Source organism: Hylobates moloch, unplaced genomic scaffold (genome assembly GCF_009828535.3).
Source record: "Hylobates moloch isolate HMO894 unplaced genomic scaffold, HMol_V3 SCAFFOLD_4, whole genome shotgun sequence".
Classification (NCBI taxonomy): Eukaryota; Metazoa; Chordata; class Mammalia; order Primates; family Hylobatidae; genus Hylobates; species Hylobates moloch.
Window position 1 is genome coordinate 142,304,757 of NW_026652279.1, and position 21,434 is coordinate 142,326,190.

At 34.4% G+C, this 21,434-nt stretch overlaps 1 long non-coding RNA gene across 2 annotated transcripts in view; it reads right to left on the minus strand.

Moving 5' to 3' along the window:
• Positions 1-21,434, minus strand: part of LOC131383410 (uncharacterized) — a 110,786-nt gene that overhangs the window by 18,586 nt on the left and 70,766 nt on the right. Inside the window, exons 3-4 of one of the 2 annotated variants that reach the window (XR_009213411.1) lie at positions 9,020-9,131; positions 8,337-8,477 (exon numbers count right to left, since the gene is read on the minus strand). This is a non-coding gene — a long non-coding RNA (uncharacterized LOC131383410). Of the gene's footprint in view, positions 1-8,336; positions 8,478-9,019; positions 9,132-21,434 lie in introns of those variants that run through there. The other variant, XR_009213410.1, reaches the window with a different exon arrangement.

The following is a 21,434-nucleotide window of genomic DNA, read 5'->3' on the forward strand; positions in this document are numbered from 1 at the left end:
AATTTAGAAAGCTCATTTTACATAATCCTGAAGAAATATACCGAAACTCCTTCTTGCTCTTCTCACGTGTTAGGTCTTAAGATCTGGAGATGCTCTCAGCTTTTCTTTGTAAAGCTAGCAGTAAAATGTATGTATCTGAGAAATAGAATGAGAAATCCAACTTTCTCTCTCAGGATATAGTCTTTAAATTGAATGATTTGGTCTAAAACACCTAAGTCACCTTTCATTTTCTTTTTTTAACTTTTAAGTTCAGGGGCACAAGTGCAGGTTTGTTCCATAGGTAAAATTGTGTCACAGGGGTTCATTGTACAGATATTTCACCACCCAGGTATTAAGCCTAGTACCAATTAGTTATTTTTCCTGATCCTCTCCAACCTCCCACCCCCCACCCTCCAATAGGCCCCAGTGTGTGTTATTCCCCTCTACATGTCCATATGTTCTCATCATTTAGCTTCATCTATAAGTGAGAGCAAGTGGTATTTGGTTTTCTGTTCCTGTGTTAGTTTGCTAAGGATAATGGCCTCCAGCTCCATCCATTGTCCCTGCGAAGGACACAATCTTGTCTTTTTTATGGCTGCATTGTATTCCATAGTGTGTATGTACCATATTTTCTTTATCCATTTTGTAATATTCCCATACAATGTTGTAGGTGACAATAAAAGACACAACAACTCCACTCCTTATGTGATATGCCACTTGATTAATGGGACCTTTCATGATTGGATGTTGGGGTGCCTTTACAATTTATCTTTTGTCTTGCAACCTCAAATTCAACCTCATATTCAAGTATAACTGAGACTAGGGCCACAGTTATACTTGACTGTGAATTTCCTAAATACAACTTAATGTCAGTTTCATCTAGGTTTATGGAAATGTACTTCCCTCTACTTAGAAAGCTCTCTTCTTGCTTATTACCTAGATAAATGCTACCATATTTCTCACCTCAGCTTGCAGGTCTCTTCCTCCAGGAAGCTTTTCCTGGCCCTCCATATGTGCTCCCATTGCACTTTATCTTATACCTGCCCTCTCACAGCACATGTCACACTCTAGTGAAATTGCCTGTTGGCTTCTCATTTTTACCCCGCATAAACCATGTGTTACCCTGTCTACATTGTGTGCCATGACCACAGAGCAGTTGGTTTTTGGGCAAAGTGAGACCTGTATAAATATTATTAAGTAAATGTGTGAATGAATGTTCTTCATGTGCTGGAAGGTATCACTGATCTGCAATGACCCTCAACATATTGATACAGTGCTTTGACAGTATCGATCTAGGTTCCAAGAGGCCAGATCTTTTTCACGTATCTGCACATTCTAATGGGTAATGCAGACTTATTAAATCGCAGGCTAACTGTAATAGCATGACGAATGACATGAACTGTGCTGTGATAGATAATAATTAAGCAGAAGCATTCAGAGGAAGACTCTCTAGGGAGGTGGAATTTAATCAGAGAAATAAAAATGAAAGGTAAATATCACGAGAACAGTCAATTGGAGTGGTTAGGGCAAATATAAAGGTCCCAAAATAACAGAGAGAACTATGTCACGCAAATGCCACATTCTCCAGGCTCAACTCTTGAATATTGCTTTAAATAGCTTAAAAAAATAAAAATACATAAAGTAAAAGCACATTAACTATTATTTCCAAAATAGAGATAAGATAAATATTACCTTATTGCAGAATGGAGACATATCTCAGAATATAATGTTTCATTTTAAAAATTGTCATTTGGCTATTTTAATAAGAATTGAAATAATTTCCAAGGTTAAAATAATTACTTTTCACAAGTAATTTTCACAAGCAAAATCTCAGTATACACTAGTCCTGCACTTGTGATACAAACTCTTAGAGATAAGAAGAATATATATGCTTCTGTTAGGCAAGACCACACTTTCTGAATTCAAGGTTTTTGGACAAGTCTTTCTTATACTGTCATGAAAATGCAATTTGTAGGTTCACTCTTACAGATATACATATAATTATATTAAAAGCATAGAGAATGATGAGAATGAAAAACTTTAAAGCTGATAGTTTTAGATTTTCATCATGGTAATTGTTATCATACTAACAAGATGATAGGAGATGTCTTACCAGAAGTTTCTGAAGATGAAAAAGCCAAGCCAGTTTTAAAATTAATCTACTTATGCTAAAAATTGGTAATGAATGTGGTTTTTCACAATAAAGATATGAAAAGGTATTATTTGATGGCATGTACTTAGTTGAAAATTCATGACAGGGAATAGTTTTGATGTGGGCCAAGTAAACAATAAATGAATAGAAGAAAGAATGATGTCTATAGCCAATAATTTCAGGAGAATTTCTGATGAGGCAAGAAGACATAGGGATCTCCAGTAGAGATATTGGAAAACATTTATTGCTCAAGCAGTTTCTATGAACTGCTGGGCATATTTCAATAGGGAAACAAATGATATGTTGAAGGGTAATGTGTTTTATTAAAGTTCTTTTCCATATGCATCTTATAAAGGCCCACATACCCTTCAAAACAAGGGCATGCATAAAATTTGTTACAAAATTTGACATCTATATTTAAAATAAAATAAGAATAAATGCTAAGTTCCTGACATTTTCTTGTCATTTGCACTTTATACATCTCAGTATTAAATTTGCTTCTATTTTCTTGATGTTTTTTATTCTTACCCAGCATCAAGACTCAGATCATTGTAAACTTTGCTGAAATTGGCTGCAAAGGACAAATTTATTAACATTATAGAGACTGACAGTATGACTGATAGCCTAATGGTTATAATTATCATTTAACTTTTATTTTCTATCGAAAGTATGAGAGCACTAGATAGTTTTATAGTTCTTGTTTTCCTGGGAAACCAGGCTAAGTGCAATGACAAGACTGTTATTTTTGTGTAGTCCGTTAAACTGCAGTCCTTTCATTTTATATTTTTGCACATGATTGGTGTCCTCATTGACAGGGTATAACGCTATGCTTCATTATCTGCATTAAATTTTTACAAATATGCATTTTGGTTACAAAATAAGATAATGAAATGAGTTTTTTTTTAAGAGAGCTGAAAGGATTATTTTCAGGGCTCTTTAAATAATTTTTCAAAGGGAATAACATTAAAATGGTGCTGGACCTACCCTACTGATCTTTAGAAATAAATATTTTTTTTAAATAAAACTTTTCATATATATTATGTATTATTTGTAGTTATAAATACACTTATTTCCAAAATGTGTATATATACACAATTGGGAGAGAAAAACATATATTTTGACGTGTGCCAAGGAAACAATATATGTATATATTTGTATATATCTATGTAATATATTCATAGATATAAAAAATTATAAATTTATGATACCAAAATAGGATTAGATTATATTTCAAAAACAATTTGAAAAAAGTGATCAAAAAAGCCAAAGAACAAAGTCTATATTTTTTTTTAAAAAAAGGAACCTCACACATTAAAAATACACACACACACACACACACGTAAAATCTAATTTAATTGGTCATACTACATATAGTGTCCTAGACTCCAAGATCACCTTCATTAAAAACTATAAGTAATGATGTTACAAAGTTATATGTTTGATATTCAAATAGATATCATCAGAAATACTTGAATTTCATTGAATTGACTACATATAATAGCAATGTGAACTTCCTTCTTAGAGTAGATTAACATATTAGGGAGAGCAATGATCAATACAATAAATAAAACATTACATTTTAAGGCTGAATAATATTCCATTGTATGATATATCACAATTATTTTATTCATCCATTGATAAACATTTAGGTTGTTTCCATATTTTAGTTATTGTGAATAAATCTGCAATTAACATAGAGTGAAGCTCTTTCTTCAAGATTTCTCATTTCACTTATATTACGTAGGTACAGGTGGGACTGATGGTTCATATGGTAGTTCTATTTTCAATTTTTGGGGAACCTCCATATTGTTTTCCATAGCAGCTGCATCATTTTACATTCCTGCCAATAGCGTACAAGTGTTACAATTTCTTCACAGCCTCACCAACACTTGTTATCTTGTTTGTTTTTTTTTTTTTCTAATGGCCCTCCTAACAGGAGTAAGGCAATATCCTTTTGTGGTTTTGATTCACATTTCCCTAATGATTAGTGACATTAAGCAGTTTTTTTGTATACCAGTTGGCTATTTGTAAATATTCTTTGGACAAATGTCTTTTGAAGTCCTTTCCCCATTTTTAAGATTGGGTTATTGGTATTTTTAGTTTGTATTTTTAATTTTTGCTATTGAGTTGTAGGAGCTCCTTACATATTTTGAATACCCCTTATCAAATATATGATTTGCAAATACTTTCTCTCATTATGTGGGTTGCATTTTCATCCTGTTGAATGTTTCTTTGTTGTGCAGAAGGCTTTAGTTTTATATGGTCTGACATCTATTTTTGTTTTTGCTACCTGTGTTTTTGGTGTCATATCCAACACGTTATTGCCAAATGTCCAGAGGCTTTTATGTTTTCTTCTAATAGTCTTAATTTGAAGTATTACTTTTTTAAGACTTTAATCCATTTTCAGCTAGGATTTTTGTATGATGTAAGACAGAGTCCAATTTCATTCTTTTGCATGTAGACATCCAGTTTCCCAATATTTAAATAAAAACTGTCCTTTCCTAAATGTATACTATTGACACTCTTGTCAAAGATCAATTGACCATATATGTGTGAGTTTATTTCTAGGCTTTCTGTTCTGTTTCATTGTTATATGTGTCTAGGTTTATGCCAGTACCATGCTGTTTTAGTTCCTATAGCCTTGTAATATATTTTGAGTAAAGAACTGTAATTTCTCCAACTCTGCTCTTGTTTATCAAGATTGTTCTAGCTATTTTGATTTTTTTTTGTGGTCCCTTATAAATTTTAAAATTGTTCTTTCTGTTAAAAAAAATGTCATTTGGGATGTTGATGGGAATAGCATTGAATCTATAGATAATTTTAGGTAGTGTGTACATCTCATCAATATTAGGTCTTCCAACTATGAATACAAAATGTCTTTCCATTAATTTGTGTCTTTAATTTCTTTCACTGATTTTTTTTAAGTTTTCAGTGATGAAGTCCTTCACTTCCTTGGTGAAGTTTGTTCCTAAGTATTTAAATCATTTTTATGGAAGATAAAATTGTTTTATTTCTTTTTTGGACACTTCATTGTTAGTGTACACAAACAGATCTGATTTCTGTGTGTTGATTTTTAAAATTTAATTTTTTAATTGACATGTAATAATTATATTTTCATAAATGTATATAATGTGTAATGATCAAATCAGGGTAATGAGCATATCCATCATCTCAAATATTTATATTATTTATTACTGTTGGGAACACTAAAAACCCTCTCTTCTAGCCATTTGAAAATATATCATAAATTATTGTCAATTGTAGTCACCTAACAGTGCTATAGAACACTAGAACTTATTCCTCCTATGCATTAACCAACCTCTCCCTATTCCTCCATCCCTCTTCCCTTCCCAGACTCTAACAATTACAATTCTACTCTCTAATTCTATGAGCTCAATTTTTTTTAGCTCCCACATATGGGTGAGACATTCTGCTATTTATGTTTCTGTGCTTGACTTATTTCAGTTAACATAATGTCCTCCAGGTTCGTCTATGTTGCTGTGAATGACAGAATTGCATTATTTTTATGGCTGGCTAGTATGCCATTGTATATATATGCCACATTTTAAAAATCCATTCATCTAGTGATGAATATTTAGGTTAATATCCTGGCTATTGTGAATAGTGCTGCAATAATTATGGGGGTGCAGGTATCTTTTGATATACTGACTTCCTTTCCTTTGAATAAATACCCAGTAGTGAGATTGCTGGATCATATCATAGTTCTATTTTAGGTTCTTTGATAAACTTCTAAACTGTTTTCTATAATAGCAGTACCAATTTAATTTTCATACTGATCATAAATAAGAATTCTTTTTTTCTCTGCATACTCACCAGCACTTGTTTTTGTTTGATTTTGTTTTGTTTTGTTCTTGGTGAAAGTCATTCTAACTGCAGTGAAATGATGTCTCACTGTGCTTTTGATCTGCATTTCTCTGATGATTAGTGGTGCTGAGCATTTTTTTCATATATTTCGCCATTTTGTACCTTCTTTTGAGAAATGTCTATTTAGAGCATTTGCCCATTTTTTAATTGCATTTTTTTTTTCTGTTGGGTTCCTTGACTAGTCAGGATATTAAAATCCCTGTTGAATAAATAGTTTGCAAATATTTCCTCCCATTCCGTAGGTTATCTCTTCACTTTTTCAGTTGTTTTCTTTGGTGTGTAGAAGCTTTTTAGCTTGATGTGATCCCACCTATCCATTTTTGCTTTGGTTGCCTATGCTTTCTTTTGTGATCTTACTCAATAAATCTTTGCACAGACAAAATGTCCTGGAGAGTTTCCCCAGAGTTTTCTTCTAGTAGTATCATAGTGTTAGGTCTTAGATTTAAATCTTTAATCCATTGTGATTTGATTTTTGTATATGGTACTAGAAGAGGTTCTGGTTTCATTTTTCTGCCTACGGATATCTAGTTTTTCCAGCGTCATTTATTGAAAAGGCTATCATTTTCCCAATTTATATTCTTGGGACCTTTATTAAAATTAGTTGACTATAAATGTCTGCATTTACTTTGGGATTTTTTATTCTGTTGCATTGTTATATGTGTCTGTTATTATGTCAGTACTCTCCCGTTTTGGTTACTATAGATTTATAGTATAATCTGAAGTCAGGTAATGCAATGCCTCCACATTTTGCTCAGGATTGCTTTGGCTATTTGGGTTATTTTGTGGTTCAATAAAAAGTTTTAGGATGTTTTTTCTATTTCTGTAAATATGTCATTGTTATAGTGATAGGAATTACATTACAACTGTAGATCACTTTGAGAAGTATGATAATTTTAACAATATTATTTCAAGTTGTGATTTATGTTGATAATTTTTCTTTTTTGATACAAGGTGTCTGTCTGACATCCAGGTTGGAGTGGAGTGGCATGATCCTAGCTCACTCCAGCCTCGAACTCCTGAGCTGAAGCAATCTTCCAGTCTCAGCCTCCCAAGAAGCTGGGATTATAGGTATGCACCAGTTGATTTATTTTTATTTTTATTTTTATTTTTAGTAGAGACAGGGTCCCACTATGTTGCTCCAGTTGGTTTTGAACTCCTGGCTTCAAGCAGTCCTTCTACCCTGGCCTCCCAAAGCGCTGAGATTATAGACATGAGCTGTAATACTACTGGGTAGTTCTTATTCCTGATGGGTATTTATTCAAATGTCAGATATATGTTGATAATTTATTCTACAGCTTTACTGAATTGACTTACTAATTCTAAGAATTTTCTTGTGGAGTCTTCAGGAATTTCTACATATAATGTCATGTCATTTTAAAATCTACTTTTATACCCCAAGAAACTAGGAAAAGAAAAACCAATTCAGCCCAAAGTTAGCAGAAGAAAGGAAATAATAAAGATTGGAGCAGAAAAAAAATAGAGAGTAGAAAAACAATTTTAAAAATTGACAAAACTAAGGTTGGTTTTTTAAAATGATAAACAAAATTAACGAACATTAACTATACTATGAAGAAAATGCTTAAATAAATATACTTAGAAACAAAAGAGTAGACTTTAAAACTAATATACATAAATAAAAAGTATTATAGAAACTACTGTGAATGACTATACACCAACAAATTGAAAAACCTAGAAGACATAGACTCATTTCTTGAAATGTAATCTACAATGACAGAATCATGAAGAAATAGAAAATTTGAACAAACACACAATCAGTAAAAAGATTTAATTGGAAACAATAAATATATGATTAATTTACATTTATTACAATGTCCTAACAATGTAAAGTCCAGAATCAGATGGTATCACTGGTAAATTCTACCAAATATTTAAGAAAGAATTAATGTCAATTAATGCTTCCAAAAAATTGAAGAGGAAGGAATATTTCCAAAGTTATTTTATGTGACCAGCATTATGCTGATACCAAAGCCAAAGAAAAGAAAACTACAGGCCAATATCCCTGATAAACACAGATGCAAAAACCCTCAACAAAACACTAACTAAACAAATTTAACATCAAATTAAAAGGACCATCTACCATAACTAAGTGGGTGTTATTCCTGGGATGTAAGGATCATTCAGCATACACAAGCCAATTAATATGATACACCACATTAACAGAATGAAGCATAAAAATCACGTAATCATCTCAATTGATGTACAAAAAGCAATTGACAAAATTTAGTACTATTTCATAATAAAAACAAACAAGGTATAGAATTAACCTCCAGGTAATAAATGTCATGTATGACAAGCCCACCAGTAACATCATGCACAACAATGAAAAAATAAACACTCTTCATCTAAGACCAGAAAGATGACAAGGTTGCCCACTCTTGCACATTTACTCAGCAAGTACTGCATGTCCTTGCCAGAGCAATTAGGCAAAAAAGCATTCAAACTGGAAAGGAAGAAATGAAATTACTGTTGAAAAGATTAAGTCTCTTAAAATGTATATTCAAAAACAGCTTTTAAATCTTACATTTCAATGGTGAATAGTTATAATGAACATGTAGATATTACTTTGGATTTTATATTATTTTGCTTTTCCCAGGATTTGGTCCCCTTTTAATGTTACATTTTTTAGTGGAATGACACATACTCCTGCAGATTTTTATTCTTAAGGGCAATTTGTGGTGACTGCCCCTCACATTGGAAGCCAAGGAAATCAAGTTTTTACCTCTCCTTTCCACTTATATAATCAGATTTTAGGCAATGGAATTGAGTGTATCCAATTTGAGTAACTGGATGTTTGCCCCCCAAACATCATGTTGAAATTTGATCCCCAGTGTTGGTGGTAGGGCCTAATAGAAGGTGTTTGAGTCATGAGAGTGGATTTCTCGTAAACAGATTGATGCCAGCCCTGGGATGGGGGACAGGGAGTGTGAATGAGTTATTACTGTTAGTTTCCTTGAGAGCTGTTTTTGAAAAATAGCTTAGTACCTCTTTCCAGTCTCTCCTTCACCATGTATTCTCTTCACATGACGGATCACTTTGCTTTCCACCATGAGCGGAAACAGCCTGAGGCCCACACCTATGCCAAATCTTGAAACTTCTAGGCAGCAGAACAGTGAGCTAAATAAACCTCTTTTCTTAGTAAATACATACAGTACATATATTATATCATAAGTTATAAATTACCCAGCTTCAAATAAAAATTATCAACATAACTTTTATACAGCAAAACTAAACAAACTAAGACACCAACCTAACAATCTTTAACAGAATTCTCATCTTTAGCCAACAATGCAAGAGCTACTTTGAGGTTGAAAATAAACCATCACAACTTTGGGGCAACAAGGTTAGTGGCTGCAGAGTCCAAAGCAGACTATCTTCACTTTGAGATACTGTATTTTCTGCATTGTCCCTCTTGCCTGCAGAAAATTCCTTGCTTTCTGTCTTTTCTCACACTTGGTTAGCTGGTATCCCATCTATTCCAACATCTCAATAGATTTCCAGTTTCTTGCTTAAGTAACTGAAATATGGTATGGTTAGTATTGCTTGAAATCACCCATTCGTTCAATTATTCAACAAAGTTTATTGAATGTCTATTCAGTGTCAGCATTGTTTCTGTCAGTCAAGATATATCAATAAAAAAATCAAATATTCCAATGTAAGCTTATGTTTTAAAAGAGAGAGATAAACCATAAACAGCAAACATAGTATGTATATTATATCATGTGTTAGCAGTTGATCAACCTTAAGGAAAAATTAAACAAGGTAAAGAAGATCTGGAAGATGGACAGGCAAGAGCAGAAAGAAGAATGAAGTTTCTTATTTCTTTATTGATGTATCCATAAGATCCATTGTGATCTCAACCTCCTGAGAAATTAAAGCATCTTAACATTTAATAGAAACCTGAACTTTTCTTCATAACAAAAATAAATGTTCAGCATAAAGTTGAGTGGAAAAAGTATTTTACAAAATACATGTTACTTCATTATATAAATTATATCTGTAATAGAGAATTTTAAAAAGTGAATTGAATTGTTCATAGGGTTACTTTCTAGTGGTGAAGGTGTGAATTATTCATTTAATTTTTAACTTCTTCACTGTCTCAGAATTCTTACATTTCCATGTATAACTTTATAATAAAAAACTAAATTAATAAAATTTAACTTCCTGGTAAAATGATAGGAGTTTATGAACTCTCATGTACTCTAACCAAACTTGCAAATAAAGCTTTAAGAAGTCACTAAAGAATACAAAAATTTCTGACAATATAGATCAATGATGTAAATGACCTGTATATCAGAGACAGAAATTTCAACTAACTGAAACACTCAGGGGAATTGAATGCAAAAAAAAAAAAATTCAAGATCTAGTCAAGCATCAATTTTGAACTAGAATAATAATAAAAGTACAACACTAAAGTGAGCAATTACATATAGGCACTATTTTGAGAACTTGCATATAATTTTTATATACTTTATTTATTAGTTTCATTTAATTTTTTCATGAAAAAAAAAACTCCATATTACTGGTGAATAAACCAGTAGGCCTGTTATTTGAAGGAAGGCCTGACTTTCATCAAAACCTCATCCCAATTGTCTACTCACAGTTTATAGTCATGGGAGTTAGATACACAAACAAATCCAATTTAGCTGTCTCCCCATTATTGGAAAAAATTATTTTTCCAGTAACCAGGTCAGTCTTTGCCACCCTCATTTCAATCTTGCCCAATTCAAACAATTATGTATATATGTGTATGTGTGTGTCCACCTCAATCCTGATAAGCAACAGAGTTTTTTTGGGATTTGATATAGTTTGGCTCTGTATTTGCACCCAAATCTCATCTTGAATTGTACTACAATAATTCCCACACGTTGTAGGAAGGACCAAGTGGGAGATAATTGAATTATAGGGGTCTTTCCCATGCTGTTCTCATGATAGTGAATGAGTTTCATGAGATCTGATGGTTTTATAAAGGGGAGTTTATTGGCACAAGCTCTCTTCTCTTGTCTACTGCCATGTGAATTGTGCCTTTCATCTTCCACCATGATTGTGAGGCCTCCCCAGCCATGTGGAACTGTAAGTCCATTTAACCTCTTTATTTTGTAAATTGCCCAGTCTCATGGATGTCTTTATCAGCAGCATGAAAATGGGCTAAAACAGTAAATTGGTACCAGTAGAGTGAGGGGCTACTCTAAAGATACCCAAAAATGTGTAAGTGACTTTGGAACTGGGTAACAGGAAGGGGTTGGAACAGTCTGGAGAACACAGAAGAAGACAGAAAGATGTGCGAGAGTTTGGAACTCCCTAGAGACTTGTTGAATGGGTTTGGCTAAAATGCTGATAATGATATGGACAATGAATTCCAGGCTGAGGTGGTCTCAGATGGAGATGAGGAACTTGTTGGGAGCAGGAGCAAAGGTGACTCTTGTTATGTTTGAGCAAAAAGACTGGTGGCATTTTGCACCTGCCCTAGGGATTTGTGGAACTTTGAACTTGAGAGAGATGATTTAGGGTATCTGGCAGAAAAAATTTCGAAGAGGCAAAGCATTCAAGGGGTGACTTGGTTGCTGCTAAAGGCATTCAGTTTTATATGGGAAGAAGAACACAAAAATTCAGAAAATTTGCAGCCTGATAATTTGATAGAAAAGAAAATCCCATTTTCTGGGGAGAAATTCAAGCTAGCTGCAGAAATTTACATATGTAATGAGGAGCTGAATGTTAATCCCCCAGACAATCAGAAAATATCTCCAGGGAAGATATGTCAGAGGTCTTAACATCAGCCTGTCTCATCACAGGCCCAGAGGCATAGGAGGAAATAATGGTTTTGTGGTCCAGGCCCAGGGTCCCCATGCAGTATGCAGCCTTGGGGCTTGGTTCCCTGCCTCCCAGCCACTCCAGATGTGGCTAAAAGGGATGAATGTAGAGCTTTGGGTGTGGCTTCAGAGAGTGCAAGCCCCAAGCCTTGGCAGCTTCCACATGGTGTCGAGCCTGAGAGTGCATAGAAATCAGGAATTGGAGTTTGGGAACTTCTGCCTAGATTTCAGAAGATGTATGGAACCAACTGGATGCCCAGGCAGAAGTTTGCTGCAGGGGTGGGGCCCTCATTTAGAACCTCTGCTAGGGCAGTGCAGAAGGAAAATGCGGGGTTGGTGCCCCCACACAGAGTCCCTTCTGGGGCACTACCTAGTGGAGCTCTGAGAAGAGGGCCACCCTCCTCCAGACCCTAGAATGATACATCTACTGACAGCTTGAACTGCACATCTGGAAAAGCTGCAGACACTCAACAGCAGCCCATGAAAGCAGCTGGGAGGGAGGCAGTACCTTTCAAAGCCACAGAGGCAGAGCTGCCAAAGACCATGGGACACTACCTCTTGAATCAGCTTGACCTGGTGTTGAAACATGGAGTTAAAGGAGATCATTTTGGAGCTTTAAGATTTGACTGCTGCACTAGATTTTGGACTTGCATGAGGCCTATGTAGCCCCTTTGTTACGGCCAATTTCTCCCATTTGGAATGGTTGTGTTTATCCACTGCCTGTATCCCCAGCATATCTAGAAAGTAACTGACTCTTTTTTGATTTTACAGGCTCATAGTTGGAAGGGACTTACCTTGTCTCAGATGAGACTTTGGATTGTGGACTTTTGAGTTAATGCTGCAATGAGTTAAGACTTTGGGGGATGATTGAGAAGGCATGATTGGTTTTGAAATCTGAGGACATGAGATTTGTCAGGAGCCATGAGCAGAATAATATGGTTTGGCTGTGTCTCCACCCAAATCTCATCTTGAATTGTACTCCCATAATTCCCAAGTGTTGTGGGAGGCACCCAGTGGGAGATAATTGAATCATGGTGGTGGGTCTTTCCTGTGCTGTTATCATGATAGTGAATGATTCTCATGAGTTCTGATGGTTTTATAAACTGGAGTTTTCCTGCACAAGCTCTATTCTCTGTCTGCAGCCACGTGAGACATGACTTTCACCTTCCACCATGATTGTGAAGCCTTCCCAACCATATGCAACTGCAAGTCCATTACACCTCTTCCTTTTGTAAATTGCCCAGTCTCAGGTATGTCTTTGTCAGCAGCATGAAATGGTCTAATACAGGGTTGAACTCTGAGATTTTAGTCTCTTTTAATTTGTGAGTGGGAAAGAACTTCATTGACAGCCTTTAAGAGGTAGACTTAAATGATAGGAGAATACAAATAGCTTTGCCTTCTCATAAAATGACATACACACACAAACACACAGACAAAATTTTTCTATATCAATAGAAACAAAAAACAAAGTCTTTCAATAAAGTTTAATGAATAAATAAGAGATTAAGATCTTTAGTTAATGTATAGCTATCTTAAGTCAATTTCAAAAAAAAAAGCTAAGTCTCTATTTTGTGTAGAAGAACTCTTCCAATTACATTAGCACTAGCTTAAAAGATTCTAAACTAGAGCATTTATTTTACCACAACTGGTTCTTACCAGACATAACTGATAAAGAACCATGAATTTTTGTGACCTCAGTGTGCCAAACTCTTTCTGGACCTAACTGTAGACATAATCTTGACCAATTTACAATGGTACTTGTTTTAACCAGGTGGGTGCAGGCCTATGGACTCATTCTTATGTAGTTAGAATATTTTCTTTTTATTCTTAATGAGTCACTGCCTTTCTTTTTAGCATATGCAAGCCCTTTAACTTTTTTCCTAGCAATCTGGTCAGTGAATTTCTTCACTGTTACATGTCCCCTTGTCTGGCAAGAGGAAAGTGTTTCTATCTTTATATTGCAATCTAAATGAGCAAAAACCAGTATTGTTTCAAGAAAACGTTAAATACCAATGACATACAAATTTAGCTAAACTACACATTTACTGATAATGAAGTAAATAAAAATAAAATAAGAATAATATTGTATTCGCTCAAGTATTTGTTATTATATGGGGGATGAGACTATATGGAAGTGAATAAAAAATATAAAGTAACTGTCTTTAAGTATTTGATTGTATTTTTAAACATTGAAAAACAATAAAATCTAAAGTATGGTAAAATAGGTTCTATCACATAAAACTTCATATATACATTGATGCAACAATTTTGAAAAGTAGTTTGCTAGGATACAACAATAGCTGTAACATGTGCATATTCAACAATTTCACCACTTGAGCCTCCATCTTGAGAAACTTTATATTAGAAATTATTTGCAAAATTTTTGTATGCTTACTTATAATGAAGAATTAGAAATAATCAAAAGATACAGTGAAGGAACTACAAAGTAGATTATGCCAAATCTGTGTAAACTACATTATGAAATACCAAAAAGATGCTTATGTAATATCTACCAAAATATAATAAATGACTCAAAATAAATGATACTTATAAGAAAACAAAATTAAAAATTGTATAATAATATAACCTTATTCGTGTAAAATACGCTGAGAAAAAAGTGAATGTTAATAAATAACAATATTTAAAATTATTTGTCTTTAGGTGATCCTTTTCTTTATATTTTTCTATCTCACACACATTTTCCAAAATAAGAACATTTTCCTTTCTAAAATTTTTTTCAACGTTGCTGTCTCTATGTCATTTTGTTTTGACACTGAAATGTTAGGTTATCAGGAATTAGAAAGACTTTGAAGTAATTTATTTTACTTTTTTTTTTTTTTTTTTAGAAATTCTGTGGAGTAACAAGTTGCTCTCACATTGGATTTTTAAAATATATGTATATATTTGAAATACACATGCACACAACTAAGTTAGATTAATCCACCTTTACTAATAGAAAACTATAATGTAGTGGCTTAAAAGGAGAAGGAATTCTGTTTCTCATGGTTCAGTATGAATGAGTGCAGTATTCAAAAACACGAAATCAGGGTCCAGTGCTCAAGTTCTGTATCACTGAACATCCTGTGGAAGGTCACCAGTCAAAGACCAGCAAGAGCACACCTAAATTAGGATTATTAGCTTGCTTCAGCTAAGGGGAAAGTTCTTCATGAGAACCATCTAACCTCTTGGAATCAGTTCAATAAGTGGTTATCTCGGGAAGCTTTTGTTAAGAGTCAGAAGAAACGAAGCTAGTTTGGGCATGTCTTTGCTCAGAAGAAAAAATTGTTACCATTTTGCATTAGCTTTGTGGTCTTTTCGAATAATAATTACATTACCAAAACGAGAGAGAAAAAGTGAAATATCTATAGCATTGCTAACATCTACTGTATGTAATTTGTTATATTTTTTATTATGTATAATAAATGCTATTCAGGCTTTTCTCAATATTACATGCTTACATTTCAGCTAAGAAAATGGTAAATTGTATTCCATAGACATATAACTTGTAGAAAAATCATTAATTTAAAAAGAGCCATAGCCAGGCACTGTGGCTTATACCTATAATCCTAGCTATTCAGGCTGTCTAGATGGGAGCATCCCTTGAGTCCAGTAGTTCCAGACTGCAGTGAGCTATGATCCTGCCACTACACTGCAGCCTGGGAAACAGAGGGAGTTCACCATCTCTTGAAAACAAAAAGCGGCATCAATATTCTAAGTATAAATTATTATTATTTGTCTAGGTTTTGCTGATGCACTTTATTATATAATATTAAGTATTGATTAAACTTACATATGGTATACAATTAGCTATTTCTTTCCTAAATATAAGAAATCTTCTTATGTTTTTATGTTTTTAAGAAGAGGGAAACTAACCTGAGTCTTAAACACATTTCATGTATCATACACTTCCTATATTACTCTTATAAGACAAAGACAATATCAAATAAAGAAAATCTTGACAATTGTGTAGTCATAAGCTTTTAAACAAGAACCGAATAGATACTAGATGAATTTTCTCCTTTCGATATAAAAAAAATACTGAAGATCTAGTCATTTTGGGCAGCTGCATTCCATATTTAGGGAAAGTTATATAGTATTTTTTTAAATGTTAAATATTATTAAAATATTGAAAGAAATGAGATATGCATGTTCCTAGTATATCCCACACTAATAAATGCATTTTTACAAAACTTTGTAATATAATAGATATGTAATGATGTATTTATATAATGTGATTATTTTCTAAAAGCAGTAAAACAACAAAATGTTCAAAGTCCAATTTTTATATATATTAATATTACGTTTTATAAATTTTTTCTTCTAATTGAACTTTTAAAACAGTTTTAAAGTACTGTCAGAAACTTATAGTGATGACTGAAAAATAAAGGATAATATAGGAAATGACTAGTTACACTGCCTCAGTGAGTGGATTTTTGTGTGTGTGTGTGGTTTTTTTTTGTTTTGTTTTGTTTTGTTTTTGTGGAATGTTGTATGATACCAGAGCAATGAGCCCCTGGTTATTAAGAGAGTGTCTTTTATGAAAACCTTAAGTTATCGATTGGCAATATAAACTCTACAGTTTAAAAAGAACTTAATGTAAAATATGAGGAGAAAGAAAAAATAATGCTGAGATGAAACAGGTCCATAAAATACAATGGAGTATAAAATGTAGTTTTAATATAGAAAAATAAAAATGATGTAGATACAGAGTGGTTCTCACAAGGAAGTATTAGTTAAAAATACTTTGGGGATATGCACAAACAAGACTGATATATAAACATGGAGAGTAGTTGCAATATTCAAATGAATTTACACAATGTATACAATATGCATACAAATACAACATTTATTTGAAATGCATAGGTTGGATTTAATAGATGTAACACAATATTAGATAAATCCCCATTTAAAACCAGTCATCTTTAAAATCATGTAGAAAAGTGTAAAATTTTTTCATATTTTAAAAAGCTATAATTAATTTTATTTTAATTTAGAATTATTTTTAAACAAATGTAAATGTAGTAATGCTATTTGTCAAAAATGCAAATGACTCGACAGAAGTCTACATGTTAATAACATGAGCATTGTTAGTAAGCAAACTAGTCAGAGAGGTGATATTTTCCTTACACTATTAAAAAGTTGTGTCAAGAAAATAAATAGCTATAATAAAAGTATTCTGTCAAATGGCTATACTTTTATAAAATCACATCAAAACATTGGATTTACTTGCTGATTTCTTTTAGCAGATAAATGCTACTCAAGTGAAAGAAGGCAATACCTCCCCCTCCTCTGCAGATGAGGGGTGAAAGGAATTTTTTGGAAATGTATGAATTTTGGAGTTTATAATAATGACTACAAAGAGGGAATAGAATTTCAACCCCAGAGGTCAAGAAAGCAAACTGTTTTCTATGACCCAGAAAATTTCTTCACAGCAAAGATGAATCATGTAACCAAAATGCCAATAGTGGCTTTGTTGATAACAAGTAAAATGAGCAAACAGAACTGTTAACTTTGTACTCAATTTGGATCACTGATAACGTCATGATTAATCAAGGGAAATGTATTTTATACGGCTCACGCCTGTAATCCCAGCACTTTGGGAGGCCAAGGCAGGCGGATCACTTGAGGTCGGGAGTTTGAGACCAGCCTGACCAACATGGAGAAACCCCGTCTACTAAAAATACAAAATCATCCGGGCGTGGTGGCACATGCCTGTAATCCCAGCTACTTGGGAGGCTGAGGCAGAAGAATAGCTTGAACCTGGGAGGCAGAGGTTGCAGTGAGCCGAGATCGTGCCATTGCACTCCAGCCTGGGCAACGAGAGCAAAACTCCATCTCAAAAGAAAAAAAATTAAAAATAAATAAATAATCATAAAATAAGATATAATACCTTAGATTACAGAAAATCTAGATAATTCTGTAACATAATGCAGAAAAAATATATTATGATACAAGTGTATTATAATTCTCTATTATTATAAAATAGAATTATCAAGGGAAAGAAGGGCATCTTGCCTTTCTATACCTAACTCCATATTTAAAAAAAAATTATCAATGCAACCCATGTTTTAAAGCTTTTTTGATTGTGGTAAAATGCACACATCAGAAAATGTACTATTTAAAGTGCACAATTCAGTGGCAGCGAAGAAGCTTACTCCTGGCTAAACCCCTGCCTGTGATTTTTTTAAGCACAAGTACAGGCAAGTACAAAGGTTTACCTGGCAGGCCTCAAGGAGAAAGGCTGCCTTCTCCACATCAGACTTGGTGCATGCACAACAAACACACTGCAGTCTCTGAAGAAAACTGTACTGGAGGACTCAGGCTCCCCAGGCCAGCCATGTACTCAGGCATAGCTGCAATTCTAGCCCAGGTGCCACCATTCAGAGGCCTCTTTATGGTCTTTATTGGACAAAAGCCTTTCTCAGATGTCTCTACTAAGATCTCACTATGGGGCACGGGAGATTTGAAGACAGTGTTCCCCACTCTGACTGGGGACTCAGCACTTTATCGTTCTTAGCCCTTCCCCCTCCCACTTCCTCTGGCCGCTAGTCCATAAAGCAGCCGGGGCTTTTTGTTTAAATTCCCTTGGCAGTAAAATGACCCCCAAGCCTGTGCTGATCCACCTAACCCCTTTATGACACCGTTACATGTGGAAAAATGGAACAGTGTGGGAGCTGGAACTTTCCCTGGGTTAGCCTCTTTCTTGCACGATTTCAGGAAAGGATTAACAGGCCTGGCTGTTAATTTCATTTTGAGTTATCTAAATGGACAACTTTGACATATGACATGTCAGGTCTCTCAGGTACTGACCACAGGTTCTCAGGCCCTCAATGTAGTAGAAATAAATGTGAGGCAAAAAGAGTTTTTCCCAACAAGGCTTTATTGGGGTTGATGCCTGGGCAAAATGGAGGCAGCACAAAAGAGACAGAATTCTCTGGCTGGCTCCCCAAAGACAGTGAGGAGAGTAATTTTAAAGAGGTTAAAGCAAGAAAGGAGTGACGTTTAAGCACACAGAGGCAGAGAGTGCCTGGTACCTACCCACTTTGGTGACATGCTTCTTCATGCATTGCATGTGAAATCTCCACCCCTAGGTGTGATCGTTGGTAGTATAATGAAGCTAAGGTAAAGGTTGATCATTCTGGTCTTGTACATATGGGGAAGATAGAGTTAACTCCCTTAAGTAAGTTTTATGGTGGAAGCTGTTTATTTTAGCTTCCTCAAAGTCTAGCAGTCAGTAGGTATGTCACCTTAGGCAAGATTTAAGGTGCGGCTTCAGATGGTCTGGCTGGGGACCCTGCTGGCCACAGGACCCCTGTTCCCCACCAAATGTAGTAGATGCCCTCAGTGGGGTGTGAGGTGGTGGGGGTGAGTCTTGTCTCTACTCTGTCTCACCTGCACCTGAGCTCCTGATATTGGTACATTCACAATATTGTGCAACCATCACATTGTCTAGTTCCAGAACATTTTCATCACCCAAAAGAGAGATGACAATGGAATAAATATTTCTCAGCAGGTGGAGGGGTGGTCATCAGAAACTTCTAGCATTATATAACACACATTCATTTTCAATTAAGTGGATTGAATTTTTTAAAAGTTTTCATTAAGGGACACTAAAATATTGAGAGCTATGAATGGGAGTGAATTAAGGTCTTAGACTATAGTGGTGTTCAAGCATTTAAAGAAGTATCTGTCATTTAGTTATCATTTATTTATTCAAATCCAAAGGATAGATTAAAAAGTGGAGATTAGAAATGTCAAAGAAATATAAATAAGCAGAATTTGAGAATTTTTAAAGGCTTCTAACATTTTTAAAAATCTTTTAACAATGAAAAATAAACTTTTTCAATTAGAATTGTATGAAACTTTCTAAACTTGATGGAAAGTTGAATTAGATGATACCAATTTTCATTTCCATAGGTAACTATTGCTGAGTTAATTTGCTTATCAAACAGAGAATTCCGGAGGTAAAAATTAAAAACAATAAGATCAAAACTATTTTAGCATATTCAAAAATATTTTCATTTCAGTGTTTTCTATCTGAATCCATTCTTCTGTAACTCAGTCTGTGTCTTGACAGTAAACATAAATAGCAAGTATGTTAAAGAGGGAATTTAATACATAAGAGAGTTATGCAGATAATATTGAAAAATCTAAAATAGCAAGAAAGGGGTGATGAAATAATTCAAAGAATAATAACTGTAGGAAGCAACTACCATTTACATAGCTGAGGAAACAATAAAGGAATGGATGATGTTACTAGAATAAAAGAAAGAGATGGTGTTACTAGAACAAAAGGGCTCAGATTTTGTTGATTTATATTATTCCAGCCTGCAGAATATTTGTGGGAATCAATTCTAAGGATGTGGTTTGAAAGAGTACAGAATGTACCATTGGACAGGGCCAAATGTGTCGATATAGCCGCACTTCTCAGAGACTCTGCATTTAATATGTTAAATCTGCTCTAATATTTTGTTAGCTTTGCTGACTGAAATCTGGGCTTAGTGGTTGCCAACATTCAGTGAGGCTGAAATATCAGAAATTCTCTAACATAATGTAGAGGGGAAAAAATCCAAAAGCTTAGGAAAATAGGAATGTTGGAATGGACGTATCATATGCCATCTGCTTCCCCATTATATAGTATAAGAGGCCTGAGAGGATATCCCCTTCCCTATGGCAGTGATAATACATGACCAGAATGGAGAGAGACACATCATTAAAATGCACTGCGGCAGCAGTAGGCTGGGGAAGATGGTGGAAATGAATCATTCGCTGAGATGGGCTTTGTTTTTACAGTGATGATGAAGGGTCCAGGAAGGGCGCAAGCCCAACAAAATATTTACATGTTAAAGCAGAAAGAAGGGGAATACATTCTATAATAAACAGCAGAAACGAAGACATAACAGGAGTTCTGTGACTCCCATGGATCTTTGACAGATGCTAATTAATAACAGAATCATCAGTTTGAGTAGAATGGCAGTCAATTAAAGTATTACTTGATGTTTGTGCACAAACTCTGGATTTGGTGGACAGAAACCTTATTTATTGAAGCAATTGTCAGTGTCCTTTCAAAAATATAAATTAGATTGTCCTCCAGTCTGTCTCTAAAAAGACTTTCAGTCTTTTCTATGTTCACTGTGCATCACGGAAAGGGAAAATTTGGTAGATTTCCAGTCAATGATTCTGGTTTTGGGCAGGCCAGGTCTCACTAACGCAGGCTTCCATAACAACTGTTTCAGTACTGAGTGGTTAAGTGAAATATTGAAGACTGAAAGAGCCAGTGTTCTTATACAAAGGCTGGAATGTATCAAAAGCCCACCAAGAGTTTTGCCTAGGCCTTTCCTGGGCCTTAAAACATGACAAAATAAGGAAGGAATTATTAACAGAACCCATTTGGGATTAAACAACTTTTATTAGGGATCTGAAGAAAATCCCCAGGCCTCCACAAACAAGTGGAGGAATTCCCCAAACCTCCCTGATTTAGCAGGAGACAAGATAAAGGTAATCACCTCAGCACCTGGACCCATTTAGATTAAGTAAATTTACTGAGGCTCCAGAGGACGGTCTTGAGGACTCAGATCTTAGTTATAGAT